Source organism: Lepidochelys olivacea (genome assembly GCF_965140295.1).
Source record: "Lepidochelys olivacea isolate rLepOli2 genome assembly, chromosome: 14".
Classification (NCBI taxonomy): Eukaryota; Metazoa; Chordata; order Testudines; family Cheloniidae; genus Lepidochelys; species Lepidochelys olivacea.
The window spans coordinates 32,676,523-32,691,525 of record NC_140424.1 but is presented as its reverse complement, the minus strand read 5'-3'; the positions used below and the strand labels follow the sequence as shown (position 1 = coordinate 32,691,525).

Genomic DNA, 15,003 nt, shown 5'->3' with positions numbered 1-15,003 from the left:
CCTGTGCTTAGTGCTCAGCAGAACCAGGCAGAGCTCTGGCTTGGAGTCCCAGCTCCTTCCTCTGTCCCTCAAGAAGGAAGTACCTGACACTACATTGCACTGACCTCCCCAACCAAGGACGGCCCACTGGGCACCCAGCTAGGAGGACAGAGTAGAAAATGCATCTTCCAGTCTCTCCTTACCAGTCCCCCAAAGAGTTACGGTGAAATGGGGCTCACCTCCAAGATGAAGTGGAGCCTGTCTATGTCTGGGGACTCTGCCAGCAGGTTCCCCAGCATGGCATCCAGGACCTCTGGGATGACTTTGTGCAGAGTCTGCAAAGCATGGGTCAGAGTTAGGGAACCTGGGCCTACACCTGCCACAGGATGGGAAGAGGGGTCTCTGGGAAGCACTGGGAAGACTCCCAAACACATCTCCTGGCCTCTCTCCTTCACATCCCACTGCAGGCAATTTGCAAGAATTGATGACCCCTGGACCTTTAATCCATGAGCTTAGCAGGTCTCTGCAGAGGGCCTTGTAGGCAGAAGAGTAGGAAACAGCCAAGTTGCTATGGATGGAACCTGGGCTTCTGGGCCAAACACGGCTTAGGAAAGAAAGAAAGAAAGAAAGAAAGAAAGAAAGAAAGAAAGAAAGAAAGAAAGAAAGAAAGAAAGAAATCCCCCAGGGAGGGGTAATCTCTTCCCTGCTGGAGGGAAGGATCCAACCCTGCAGCTTGTTCCATCTCCGCTACCCCACCCCTAAATCTGGAGCTCCAGCGAATCAAGGGAGTAGGGACCAAGGACTACTCTGGAAGAGGAGGAGGATGGAGGAGGAGGTACCTGGATGCCGGTGGTGTCCTTCTCCGTGCCTAGGGTGAAGACGGAGTGAAGGGCAGCTCGCAAGAGGTGGGTCTCTAGGGCTGGCTCCAGGGCAGGTTTCATGGTGCTGGCAAGAGAGAGGAGCTGGTATTAGACTGTGCAGTACTGGGTGGGACTGTCGCCAACACAGACACCAAGCCACAGGGATAGAGGCACAGGCTGGCGAGAATGGAAACTGAGGCACTTCGCTAGGGAATGACAAGGCCAAGGTGTCCCAGACAGACAGTGGCAGGACAGGAATAGCTGCTGTTCCCTGGAGCCTGCTGCCCCTCCTGTATCGGAGCCCGGGAGTGAGCCCCTCCCCAAGGCCCCTGTCATGTTATGGGAGTGAAAAGAAGAGCCCTGCCAGGAGAGTGACCCTCCCCACCCCACCATCTCTGCCAGAGGCGCCACTCTTGGGAGGTGACTTGGGAGGGACAGTGACGGTGACTCCCAGCCTTGGGCCTGAGCAGCACTGGGGTGAGGGGAGCCGGCAGGGTCGGGGGGTGGGGCTGTCTCAGTACCAGAGGTAGCCCACTGCAGCCAGGGAGTGGGCGAGGACGGCGCTGGGTGACGAGTCATCGGGAAGCTCCTCGATGAGCTCCTGTGAGACGTGAAAGAGACAAAGGAGCGTGTGAGATTCAGGCCCGACTGACGCCTCCCAGTGAGGAGATGACACAGCCAGTGCCCCACATGGCCAGCAGGATCCCCCACCACCTCCCACTCCCCCGATTCCTTCCTGCCCATCCGACTTGTCCCCCTTCTCGGATTCCTGCCCAGCTCACTCCCAATCCCCTTCTCTCCTCCTCCCTGTCAAAACTGCCCCCATTCAGCCCCATCCCGACGAGTGAGCTGGGACCATGAGATTCCTTGTCCCCCACTCTCAGCTGCCCCCCAGCCCCACAATTCTCCCCCTCCCTCCAGCTGCCGTATGGCGTGTCTCACTCACCACGATCCTCTTCACCACAGCCGCCTTGCAGCAGCGCGGCTCCATCGTGTCCTCCCCTCTCTCCTGTGCAGCCAGACATGCGGGGTAGATGGCCTGAAGGAACAGGAGCTGCTGCCCCTCATCCTGTACCCACCGGGAGTGGGGTATAGCGAGAGAGAACCTGTTAATGAGGGACCTTCCTGCCCCACCCACACCAGCTCCAGGGCTCAGGCCTCAATGGGGGATTGTGGGGACCCACCTATTGTCCAAATCCCCCACCACTCCTACACAAGCAGGATCAGGAACTGGGACAGTGCCTGTGGGGGGAGATGACTTTGGCTGTTGTGGGACACCCCCATCTTGGGGGTCCCACATCATGGATGTAAAAGGGCCCCATTGGGGGTGGTGGATCAGGAGGCACAAGACCCTCAGCAGGGGGTGGGGATGCTGGGAAGGGACAGGGCAATCTTGGTTCCAGCCCAGTGGGGAACATTTGTACCTTATCTCTGCACTGGAGCTGCTCTCGGATGACCTTGAGAGCAGCTTCATCTTTGGCCACGTCCACCCCTTCCTCGTGCTCCGAATCCAGGGGGGTCCCTGCACCAGGGAGGGAAGGACAGGGGCGTGGTGGGCAGAGCAGGATTCAAGACCCCCCTTCCCACCTCAGGCACCCAGGGCAGATCGGGCCCCAAACCTCCCTCTCAGGGATGCCTTCAGCCCCCAACAGCTTCAGAAGCCCAGAGCAGAGCCCCCCTCCCCTGCCCAGGACTCCAGGGGAGGTGCCGATTCCCCTGGCCCTGGAGCAGCAAGGACCAAAGTGGCAGCAGCTCTTCACGCCCCCACCCCCAGGTCCCCGTGCAGAAGGGGCAGCTGTGTGATGGCTGCTGCTGTCCGTGGGGTTCGCGGGGCTCAGGCCAGACACCTGGGCTGGGGACCACCCCCCCATATCCCTGGGAGAGCATCTGGACCCAGGGTGTTCACATCCCGTCCTCAGCCCTCCCGGAGCCCAGCCTGGCTCCTCACCTGGAACAAAGCAGTGGCCTCCATCAGCCTGGCTGCTGCCAGAGGCCCAGGTGCTGCCGCTGTCCCAGGCTGAGCTGCCGGTGCTGGGACAGGGACCTTCCCCCTCCTGGCCGGCGGGGGCTGGAAGGTCCTCAGAGACCGGGCAGGGCGATGCCTCCTGATGGGAAGGAGGTCTGGGCTCCTGGGGCCGCTGCTGCCCACACAACAAGCCCCAGAGCCACCCTGCCCGGCGCCCCTCCTGGGCTGGGTCCTGTCTGCGAAACCGCAGCCTGGGCCAGCTCCATTGGGGCCTGGTCGGGGCCTCTCCCAGCTCGGCGCCTGCGCCGGGAGCTGGGTTCCTTTTCCAGAAGGCCGGGCACTTCCGCCGTCTGGCCTGGATGGGACCTGCTTCCCCGCCAGCAGGGACGCAGGGCTTGCTCTGCCCCTTGGGAAGACAGCAGCTGCTTCCCTCAGGCTCTGGGGCCACCTGCAGAGCCTTCCTCCGCAACATCCGCAGGAGCCTGGCCATCCTGGAACCGAGCGGGGAGCAGGGGTGAGTCTGGGCTCCAGGCAGCCTTTCACTCCTGGGCCTTTTCCGTCCCTCCTCCTCCCTCCTCCAACCACAGCCGCCCCGTCTGCCCGCACAGGAGTGCAGGGAGTGCCATCTACACACACGGGCAGGAGTTCATTGCATTATCCGCTCCCAACGTTTCCCCTCGTAATCCCTGCTGCTGCAATAGCCAGGAAGTCTCATCCTTTTCCAGCAATGAGGTCAGTCCCAAAGACCATCGGTTACTCTGGAGAAGCAGTCTCCTCCTGTCGTCCCAGGCCACTCTCCCGCCCAGGCTAGAGAAGGAACAGAACCCAGGAGTCCGGACTTCTCCTGGGAAATCATTCCTCACATCAAAGTCACAAAGGCCCTCGGCACAGGAAGCACAGAGCCCTCCTCGTTCCCCATTGATTTCCAGGCTCAGCAGCTCACAGGGTCTGGCCCAGGTCAGAGACTCTCAGCCTGGGGAAGGGTTGGGAGGGAAGGGCTGGGAGGGGAAGGGCTGGGAAGCCCCATTGCTGGAACCTTTCCAAACACACTGGAGATGGCTCTGGAGAAGCCCCTGCCTGGCCTAAGAGTGAGGGGCTCTTGGGGGCTGTTTGCAAAGGAAATCCCCCTTTGGAGATAGTCTCTCCCCCAAACAGAGAGGGGAAGACACCGAGGAACCCGAATGCCACTCACGTGCTCTCAGTGATGGTACAATGGATGGCGGATGTTCAGGGTCAGCAGACGTCCCTCACCCTCCTCCTCACTCTCCAAGCCCAAGGCAGGCTGGAGAGGGTGGTGACCTCAGGAGTTACCCTGCCCAGCCAGCAGGCAGGGTGATGACACGAGGGCGATCGACTGGCTGTGAAAACAAGAGTCTGTCTGATTGCCAAGGGACGGAGAAACTCAGCCAGCAGCAGGGGGTGCAGAACACGGCCCTAGGGCGGAGGTGACAGCGCCTCCGGGATCCTGACATCCCAGCACTTTACTCACCTTCCTGGAGCCTCCCAAACCCACTGGGCTGTAGCGATGGGACCCCAACCCTACTGATGGCAAACGGGCCTCAGCTATGACCACAGGGTCACACCGAGTGTCAGAGCCATGGATGGACCCCTTCACTGACCACTGCCGCACACTCCCTCCCACAGCTGGCAATTGCAACCAGGCCCTAATGGCTGGTCCCCCTGCCTTTGAGAGAGAGTGTCACTCCTGCTTCCATTGCTGCCTCTTGATCTGTGGGACTTTGGGCAAGTTGCTCCCCGTCTCTATGGCTCTCTGGGACTCACATTCCTGAATGGGCTTTATAAAAGACAATGGTTAAAGTTTGGCCTCAACTAGTTCTTGTTTCTCGAGACTATCCATTTTAGCAAAGTTTAGAGTTCTTGACATTCAACACCTGGAAACATCCCTTTCTCCTTCGCAGATGGCCTTAACATCCCTTATCTCACCCAGGCTTCCTGCTGCCTGGAGTTAGAGAATTGACCCTGTTACCATTGGAACTACCCAAGGTGTCACACAGCGAAGCGGTGACGGAGACAGAAAGAGAAGACAACTGTCCTGATTCCTGTTCTAACTAACAGACAACAACCCCCCAGAGGCAGGGATAAGGCCCAGGAAATAAGGTGTGAACATTTTCATGGAAACCTTTTTCTGTCAGAAAATCCATTCAAACGAAACCACTTTGTTTCTTGAAATCATAACAAGTAGGATGAAAATTCTTTGCAAAAATATCTGTTTGCAAAACAAGAGCATCTCCTGTCCGTCACAGTGCATTCAACTGTCTCATCATACACAAATGGGAGACACTATGCTCTAGAAAATTGGATGAGATGCTTCAGTCTGAGCTAAGTAGTTGCTGCTTTTCACAATTTCAAAACAATAAAATACAAATCAAATTGAATATTAGGTTATAATCTGATATGGCTCAGTGTGATAGGACACCCCCTAGTCTGCACTGCTCTGAGTGACACTCTTCAGTGGATCCCCAGCATCCACCCATGGCGAGGTAGGTGGGAGAGGATTGTTATTCATTCTTGACAGAAGGAGAAACGAAGGCTGAGAAAGGAGCAGGGACTTGTCTTAGCTGATGCAGCCAGTCAGTAGCAGAATTGCTCTCAAATGAGCTACAGACCAACAATTGTTCATAGTAATTATTCAGCAATTATTTCAGAAGAACTGGAATGTTCGAGAGGATCATGAACTGCTCCGAGACAATGAATGGAGAGCAGCATCCACATTGGTCAAACGTATAACTGATTGTGACTTATTTGCTTGGTCATAAAAGAGAACAACAAAGACCAGAGTTTCCTCCCTGTCAATAGCCCCCTCCTCAGCCAATCAAGGTTGAGACTTTGAGGGGTGGGAGGCTAAGGGATCTCATCAAATAGCCCAAAGAATGGCCCCGGTCACCACCGAGGGGATCACTCTCGGAGCACTAGTCCAGTCTCACCTCTCTGTGAGGGCCTCCCACAACCCCCCCGGACTCCGCTCCACACACAGAGCTCCTGGTGGTGGGAGGAGAACAGAGGAAAAGGACAAAGGAAGCAAGAAGAGAAAGGTAGGAAAGGTAGGAAAAAGAAGAGGAAAACAAAAAGGAGAAACCCCAATGTCCCCAGTAATTCTAAGGGACAAAATCCTAGGTCGGAAATAAAATACTGCCCCCACAATCTAATGTTTTCCTTTCCTAAAAATCAGCCAGCACCTGATGGATCAGACTGAACAGGTTCCAAACCTCTCCGAGGCTCTTACCTTCTATACAGGGACGTCTGTTTTCGAGCAAATCCACTAAAAGAAAAGGAGAAAACTCCAAAGGGAGTCCTCCTTGCGCTCACGTACGTGCAAGTGAATGCTCTCTCAGTCTTCCAGGAGAGACCTCGAGAAGGAGACGTGCTGAAGCAAAGCCACAGGGATCTCCGAGCTTGCCCCTGTCCTGCACCCCTGTCCTGCCTGGCTGATGTCAAGATCTCTCTGTGAGATCATCGCCTCCCTACCACCTTTGTCCAATAGGCTGAGGTCCTGCCAAAGGCTCTTGTGCTGTCACTGCCACACCCACCCCTCCCTTGCAGTGCTGATGTCCTGCCCCTGTCCAGCCACATTGGATGTTTCAGCTGCTTCCCCTGGATCACCCCACTCAATGAGCGTTCATTGTGGGCTCAAGCCGAACACAGTAAAACATCAGAGGCTTCTCCCCATGCTACGCTCCTTTTTTCATAAATTAGCAGACTTTATGGACAGAAGAGACAATTAGAGCGTGTCATCTGACCCCCTGCATATCACATGCTTTCTGTAGAGCATAGGAGCTAATTTTTGACTACACACATTCCAGAAAGGCATCTAGTCTTCATTAGAAGACATCAAGAGGTGGGGAATTCCCACCACTTCCCTTTCTAGTTTCTTCCTTTGGTGATTCGTCCTCACTGTTGAATATGTGTGCCCTCTTTCTAATACGAATTGGTCTCTTTTGAGTTTCCAGCCACTGGGTCTTGTTATGCTTTTCTCTGATAGATTAATGAGCCCTTTAATACCCAATATTTTCTCTCCATGAAGTCACTTCAACACTTCTATGATGTCACCACCCAATCTTTTTTATAATCTAAACAGGCTGAGCTCTTTCAATAGCTCACTAGCATCTGCCAGGAAGGGAGTCCCCACAGAGGGACACCATAATCTCCCAGGGAGGGAAAAGGCTCTCACTGCCATTTCTTAACCTCATGGGGTGTTCTCCTGCTCTGACAACCCCACCCCTTTTTCAGTATCTCCAGGTGCCTGAGGGAGCAGGAACCAGAGGCCATCCTGCAGCTGGGACAGAGATGGAGGTTGATGACCTACCTGCCCGTGGTGACCATGGTGCAGGACAGCCCTCAGGACATGCGAATGCAGCTCCAGATCTGGGAGCAGCTTCCCTTTGCTGGCACGAGACCTTGCAGGTTGCGGTGGGTGAGACAGGCACTAACTTTTGGAAACCCTCAGTGGGATCAGAGGGTAATGGTTTGTAGAAAGTGGTGTTGGAGAGCTTTACAAAAACTAGACAAGAACGGTGCATGTTCCAGGGCAGCTCCAGCCCCGGTGCTGTCAGTGAGACGTGTCCTCCCAGCCCTGCCTGACGGGTCTTTCTGTTTCAGACCCTCCTTGGAACTGCAAGAAAAGTCCAACCTGTAGAGTTGTGGTTGCAGTGATAGTTGTATGGTCTGCGTTGATCGCTGCCATCATTGCTCTAGCAGGTGAGTTCCCAGCTTCCGCCCGGCTCCCTTCCCCTCCATCTACGATCTCCGCGCATCCCATTCCCCCGTGACCTACCACACTCACTCTCTCCTCCCGGCCTGTCCGGCTTCTGCCCCAGGGGCAGAGGATTCCTGGGGGATCTTCCTCCCAGACCCCTGCACCTGGGCACTCTCTGTGTCAGGACGATCTGACTGACATTAGCCCCCCCAGCCCATCTCTGAGCACTTTGGACCCAAGTCACCTTTGCCACGCACCATGAAGCAGTCCCTGACCAGGGTGTCCAGTGGGACAGGGTGCAGTGCATCCCTGAGCCCTTTGCCTTCCCTGTGTTGCTCTGAGGTTACCAGCTTGGCCTTCCTGGATCTTCAGGTCACGCCTGTGGCCGGGCGGCAGGTGCTGCCATGTTACTGAAATGAGCCGTAGAACTCAGTCTAGACCCCTCCACCAGCGCAATGTGGAAACCCCCCAATCGCTGAGCTTGGCCATGAAGGGTCCCTTAGCACCATTCACTCCCCCGGGCTGCCCAGACAGGGTGTGCTCGTGCAGAGGGCGTCTGTCTGCGGTGAACATGAACCCTGTTGTATCCCCCCGTTGTCTGGGGCAGGGCGTGCTGGGGAATGTAGGGGGTGGGATTTCTCTATTGCCCTGGGATCCGATCACTGTGCCCCAGGAGGGTTTAGCAGCTGGCAGAGGGGATTGAATCCAGGTCTGTCTGCATTAGGAATCCTCTGTGCCGATGTCATGACATCCGTGCAGTTGAATTGGTGCAAACCGCTAAAGCAGACGCACTGCACTGGTGCACAAAGGAGCTTGCCTTGGTGCAGTTTGCTGCAGGAAGTTACCAGTGCGAGCCGCACTGCTCCAGTGCATCTCCAGGAGGTGTTTGCCCTGATGGCACTGCGTCACTGTGATTATACTGGTGCAGATTGCTCTGATACAGATGGGCCCTGAATCCCAGCTCCCTGCTGTAATGGCAGGCTGCTGCAACGGGCAGCATTGGCTCTCACTGTGTAAGGTGGGAATCTGTGAGCTTAGGGTTGGTTACACAGCTGCAGGTACAGGGAGCTCTGCAGAACATGTGGCATCTGAGCTGGAGATGGATGGTGGAGACAGCCTGTGCCATCAACTGTTAGTCACTGACTTCTCTGCTCAGTTCAGTAGGGCAGGGGTGTGGGCTACCGTGCACTGGACAGTTAAATCTACAGGGTCAGACATGCCTTGTGAGTGAGGTGAACACATGCTCGCTTTCTGATCACCGCTGCCACGTTTCCTAACTCTTCCAGACTTAGAGTGTCTGTTCCTCGCTGAGCGCCAGCCACATGGGAAGGCTTGAAAACCAGCTACCGAGTTACTGTGGTGCAAAAAAAAGTGACGTGCTCGAAAACATCTGGAGGGGTTTGAGTCCAACTCCTCTCAACTAGACAGGCCTTTCAAATCCTCTTTGGTGTCACTTATGGGTGACCCCACTGCTGCTCTTTCATGGCTCTGAAAGGGTTACACTGCCATGAGGGCTTCCAGAAAGTGCCTTTCTTGCTGCTGTGTTTGGGGAGAGAAAAGTCTGCAGGTAGGAGGTGAATTAAGTTCCATCATTCCTGGCCCACAGTGCAACAGGTCACTTCCCGTGGCTGTGGTTTCTGGCGCCCCCTTGTGGCTTTCATGTCCCTGAGTGAAAGTTCCCACGTTCTTCTCAGTAGTTCACCTGCTGTTTGTTGCTAGGTTGAACGTCCAGCTGTTGATCTTGTGCCTGGGGTGAAATGCTCTGAGCTGTGTCAGTCCCTCCCAGGCTGGGAGTGTCCCTGGAATCCTTCTTGCCAGGCAAATTTACTGTGACAAACGTCTCCGTCCCCCTGCATCTGATTGCAGTGGACCAGCCCCAGCTGGGGGTCCCAATGGGCTTGGCAAGCCGGTCAATTGACTGCCTGTTTGGCCGCAGTCAAATGCTCCAGCGAGAGCCCTGGGGGTAGGAGGTAGCCTGCCTTTCGGATTGCGTCTTGGAGCCTCACTGGTGTTTTCAAGAACTTGGTTTCATTGTTTTGCCTTTTTTTTCTGAGCTAAAATAACTCAGTGAAGTACATTTTAAAAAAATTAGGTAGATCTGTATCTATCGAAAGCTAAACCTACTGGAGACAATGACGTCTTGCTCTTTTTTGTTCCCGGCGGGAGGTAACCAATTCTGATAAATTGGTATTTTAAAATATCTGACCACTCTTTGACAGATTTGACTGGTCAGTTGACCAATTTTTGTACCAGTCAAATGCCCAATTCTCGATGCAACTCTTACCCTCCATATGACTGTCTCATTCTCAGCGCTGACCTCTCAGCTTTCATCAGCTGATCTGTGCCCCCCTGCTAGCCCCTCGTGCGCAGACGGCTGGATGGGATACCGAGGGAAATGCTACTATTTCTCAGAGAGGGAAGGGAGCTGGACCGAGAGCCGAAGCCGCTGCTCTGCCCCGGGTGCCTCCCTGGCTGGGATCGACAGTGAGCAGGAAACAGTGAGAGACTCTCGAGTTGCCAGACACTAATCTGGGCACAGGGGTGGCTGCTGCAGCAGGACCTGGGCTCTGCCCCGTGGGGTGAGGAGCAGCTGTGAGCCCTCCCGTGCTGGGAGGCCGGAGTGAATGACATTCCAGCCGCTGAACGCCAGGCCTGGCTGGGCCCAGGGCCCTACTGTCTGTGTGTGATCACAGGGATTGCCCATTCTCCGCTGCCCCCCTCCCCAAATAGGGAGACAGCTTCTGTCTAGGGCAGGGCTGGCTCAAGCATCTGCTGGCTGCTGGAGTGGGACTGAGAACCCAGCCAGTGCTCCTGTTGTGGGGATGGGAAAGGAGCAGCCAGCTGAGGAGGTGGGGGAGGAGGGGATCCTTTCACATTGACCCCTCCCACTTCAGCTTGCCTCCCTCCCTCCTCCTGCCTTGCTGGGGTGAGCGGTGGCTGCTCTGTGAGAAGAGACGTCTCTGCAGAGAGCTCAGACCCAACAGCTGCCCCCAGCTTAGGGGGACTTGGGGTGTGGGTGACTGGGAGCACCGGGGTGGGGCTGCTGTGTGCGGTGGGAGGGTTAAGACTGCCCGGGTGATCTTGTGCTTTGCAAGAGGGAGGGGAAAATCCCCCCTGAAAATAAACTGAGCACCCTTCAATATGTGACTGGGATTCTCTGCAGCACAGAGCCCTGGAGGGGCGGTGGGGGCAGCACGGGAGCTGGGGCTGATACCTGCTGTCCCTCAGCTTTCTTTAAGGCGTTCCTGCTGTGCCATAAGGGTGTCTGTGACCATTGGATCAGCCTCTGGAGGGAGCAGGGTCAGCCCTGGAAATGGACCAACAGCACCAAATTCAACCACCTGTGAGTCTCTCTCGCCCCTCTGGACTAATTCCCTGGGCTTGGGGATTCTGGTGTCTGAGCGGTTTGAGCTCAGGTAGATCCACCATTCAGTGCTAGTGAAACCACCAGACACGACCCTGGTCTGTTCGCGTCCTGCGTGTATCGGAGACCGATGGGAGCCGGCGTGTCCCTGAACTCTCGGCTCCTCCCCGCAGCACGGTGCTGGGCCGGAGACAGAGCCCGCCATAGCCAGAGATGCCCTCGCAGCACGCTGGGATTTCAGCTGGGACACTCGCTGTTCTCCCCCAGCCCTCTTCAGCAAGGTCCCTGGGGTGTCTGACCCACCCTGGGGAAAGGAGGCAGCAGGGAGCTCAGGTTAACAGTGGCTGCTAGAGAGGGCAGCATGCCGAGCAGTGCATGGCAGGTGCAGGTCCCGCTGGGGATTGCAGCCGGCAGGTTTGAGTGACTTTGCTGGTGAGGCCTCTGAATCCGCAACAAGGCACCGATGTTAAAGGAGCCTGCGGTTCACAGGTGCTGGACGCCTGGGGCTCCCACTGGAACGGGGTACAGTAGTGATGGCTGCCCAGCCATCACCCTGCGATGGGTTTCAGTGGGCTCCAAGTGTGATCACAAAACCAGCGCTGCTTGAGCCCGGAGCAGGGTTTGAACCCCGGAATTCAGCACTAGAAGCATGAGCCTCTGCCATAGGAGCGAAAGAATCCACTTCTTTAACTGAACCCCCCCGCCTCTGATTGATAAAGCTCTTATGGAGGCCAGCCATTAGAGGAGGATGGAGACCCCCCACTTCCCTGGTCTGGGTTACTTCAGTACTTTGAAAAGTCAGGCTCTTATGGCGCTGGGTCAGGGCTCCCCAATGGACAGTCCCCATTCTGCTGTATTGGACCCATCCTTTGGATCCCACCTGCTTCCAGCCTGACTGGGTCTGAATAGCCACCAGACACTGTCCCGAGTTTGGGCCTCTGTGGCCCTCTCCTGGGGTACAGACTCCGTGTCCTGAGCTCTGCTCCTGAGGGGCTGGGAGAGTAGCTGCTCCGCACTCAGGCGTGCACTGTGGAGAACGACTCCCCTGGCTGGGACTGATGTGAAATGCCTGGCCTCTGCCTGACTGCAGCTCCCTGGCTTCTGTGTTGCAGGTTTCAGATAAGAGGAGGAGGTGACTGCGCGTATCTGAACCACGAGAAAGGGGTCAGCAGCTCACGGTGCTACATGGGAAGACGGTGGATCTGTAGGAAACTTGAGGTGTATGTGATGGGAAAAGAGACTGCATTGGAAGGGGGCTCGAAATGGGACTCCTAGACGTGACACTGATCCAACTCACACCTACTTGAACGAGCCAAGTCCCCGTTCGTCAGCCTGGCCAGGATCTCAAAATCAGGCAGCGGGGCCCGCAAGCAATAAGTGTGTCTCATTTAAACTGTGGATTCTTCGTATGTGCCTTCTGCTTTTGAACCTTTAAACTCAGGGTCACATTAGGAGCCACAAGGACTCCAAGATCTCTTTCTTGAGTGGTAACAGCTAATTTAGATCCCATTGTTTTGAATATTTTTTGTATTTTTGTATTTTTTCCCCAAAACCACCTCTATTGACCCCTCAGTCTGGGACAGGTCCTCAGATTTGTCACATAAAAAGAATGGCTGATGTGTGGGAATCTCCCACACCTTTGCAGTGTTGACCTGAATTTTATGGGCTAATGTGTTTACCGCTCAGCACTGATCTGATCAGAAGATAATTTAGGTTCTTGTCCCAGTTCAGGCTATAGGGATAGAGAACACAGAGAGTTCAATATTGTGAGAGGACCCTCCGGGTGTGTAGCAAGGACACTTATACTGAGGACAAAACCAACTTGTTAAGATCTTTATTAAAATAAAAGAAAGAAGCATAAATGCTACAAAACACAGAGTCACAAAGAAGTAATACAATTCTATGACCCCTGGTGGTAACATTTCTATTCTAAAAGACTACTAAAGCTAGCATATTCACACCCATCCCTGAAGACCTGGTAGTAGGAGACAGAGGATCAGTCTTGTCTCTGGCATGTCTGAGGAACTAATGGTCCAGGCTTCCCAAATTGGTAGGGCTTAGGTTCAAGTGTTGAGTGGCTAGGATATATTGTGAAACTGAGGTGATAGCTTGATAGAAGATAGGAAAATGTGACCCCTTTGTATGGTTGTTTGCCATCTTATAGGGTCCCGGTACTGCCCGCTGTCAGAATCTAGGCCCAACCTACCATGCCCAAATCTTATTTCCTCAACCCCATAAATCTTCAGGTACACTTACTCTATAGGTTAACATGTTATGCCATATACTCATACGTATTAGTATCGATTATCTCATTCCCGAAACCGTTAACCCTGACCTAACTCATGACTTCCATGTTCTGCAGTGTGCCTTGCAGTTACCGGTCTGCTCCAGACTTAAGGTTAGCAGATTCAAGTTTTTTGTTCAGTTCCCCAAAGCTAAGGGGGGCAACTTGTATGCCATTTATCTATGCCAAAGTTTACAAACACTTATACTAACTTACTCTAGCTAATCGTACAGGATACAGGCCTGAAGGTTATTTGCATTACAGCCAACTATTATGAATAACCATGAATAACCCCTATGAATAGCATAAACTGGAATTCCACATAAACAAAACCCCAGAAAATACTATGATTAATTAATAATAGGATATGATAACAAAATAATATGAATCAAACCAAAAGAAAACATATTACGCAATATGGCAAGCTAGCAAACTGACCTTATGGGCTACAGCAATGAAAACCCATGCAAAGAATATATTTTGCTTCTCTGCAATGGCCTTGTCTTCTGAAAGTGCTCCTTTGGCACCTCGGTTACCTTGGGGCCTCACTGATTGTTTGGAAGTCTTCCTACTTCTGATGTACTTAAAAAACATTCTGCCAGGGAGGAGTGGGGAGCCCAGTCTCTCAGTCCTTCTCCCCTCCCGCCCCCACCCCACTGCCTCTCAAGTTGATGGAAGCACTCCTGGTAAGGATGCGCATGACTGACAGAAGGAGAGTAGTGTGGATGTGAATAGTTTGACTTACGTTTGTAGTGCAGACATGCCCTCAGTCTCTGAGGACCTTGAACTGCTTTCACCAAATGCCCACGCATGCCACCACCCCACAAGACTGGTAATCATAGATGCTGCATTCAGAGCAATAATTTTTACTTCAGCAGGATTTTGTTGTTGTTGTTTGTTAGTTTGTTTGTTTTGCAGGGGGGTGCTTATTGGCCTACATTTAGAGAATTAATGATATGGATGGTGGGATGAATTGCACGCTCAGCAAGTTTGTGGATGACACTAAGATTGGGGGAGAGGTAGATATGCTGGAGAGTAGGGATAAGGTCCAGAGTGACCTAGACAAATTGGAGGATTGGGCCAAAAGAAATCCGATGAGGTTCAACATGGACAAGTGCAGAGTCCTGCACTTAGGACAAAGAATCCCATGCACCGCTACAGACTGGGGACCGACTGGCTAAGCGGCAGTTCTGCAGAAAAGGACCTGGGAATTACAGTGAACGAGAAGCTGGATATGAGTCAACAGTGTGCCCTTGTTGCCAAGAAGGCTAACGGTATATTGGGCTGCATTCGTAGGAGCATTGCCAGCAGATCAAGGGAAGTGATTACTCCCCTCTATTTGGCATTAGTGAGGCCACTTCTGGAGTATTGCGTCCAGTTTTGGGCCCCCCACTACAGAAAGGATGTGAAGAAATTGGAAGGCAACAAAAATGATTAGGGGGCTGGGGCCCATGACTTATGAGGAGAGGCTGGGGGACCTGGGGTTATTTAGTCTGCAGAAAAGAAGAGAGAGGAGGAGGATTTGATAGCAGCCTTCAACTACCTGAAGGGGGGTTCCAAAGAGGATGGAGCTAGACTGTTCTGAGTGGTGGCAGATGACAGAACAAGGAGCAATGTCTCAAGTTGCAGTGGGGGAGGTCTAGGTTGGATATTAGGAAAAACTATTCACTAGGAGGGTGGTGAAGCACTGGAATGGGATACCTAGGGATGTGGTGGAATCTCCATCCTTAGAGGTTTTTAAGGCCTGGCTTGACAAAGCCTTGTCTGGGATGATTTAGTTGGGGTTGGTCCTGCTTTAAGCAGGGGATTGGATTAGATGACCTCCTGAGGTCTCTT

General features: G+C 53.8%; 1 pseudogene across 1 annotated transcript in view; it reads left to right on the top strand.

The window, feature by feature from the left end:
* Window positions 1-12,755, top strand: part of LOC311530635 (C-type lectin domain family 2 member D-like) — a 240,704-nt pseudogene extending 227,949 nt beyond the window's left edge. Inside the window, exon 6 of the transcript in view lies at window positions 12,102-12,755. The product of the transcript in view is annotated as a C-type lectin domain family 2 member D-like (transcript). The remainder of the gene's footprint in view (window positions 1-12,101) is intronic.
* The last annotated feature ends 2,248 nt before the right edge of the window (window positions 12,756-15,003 follow it).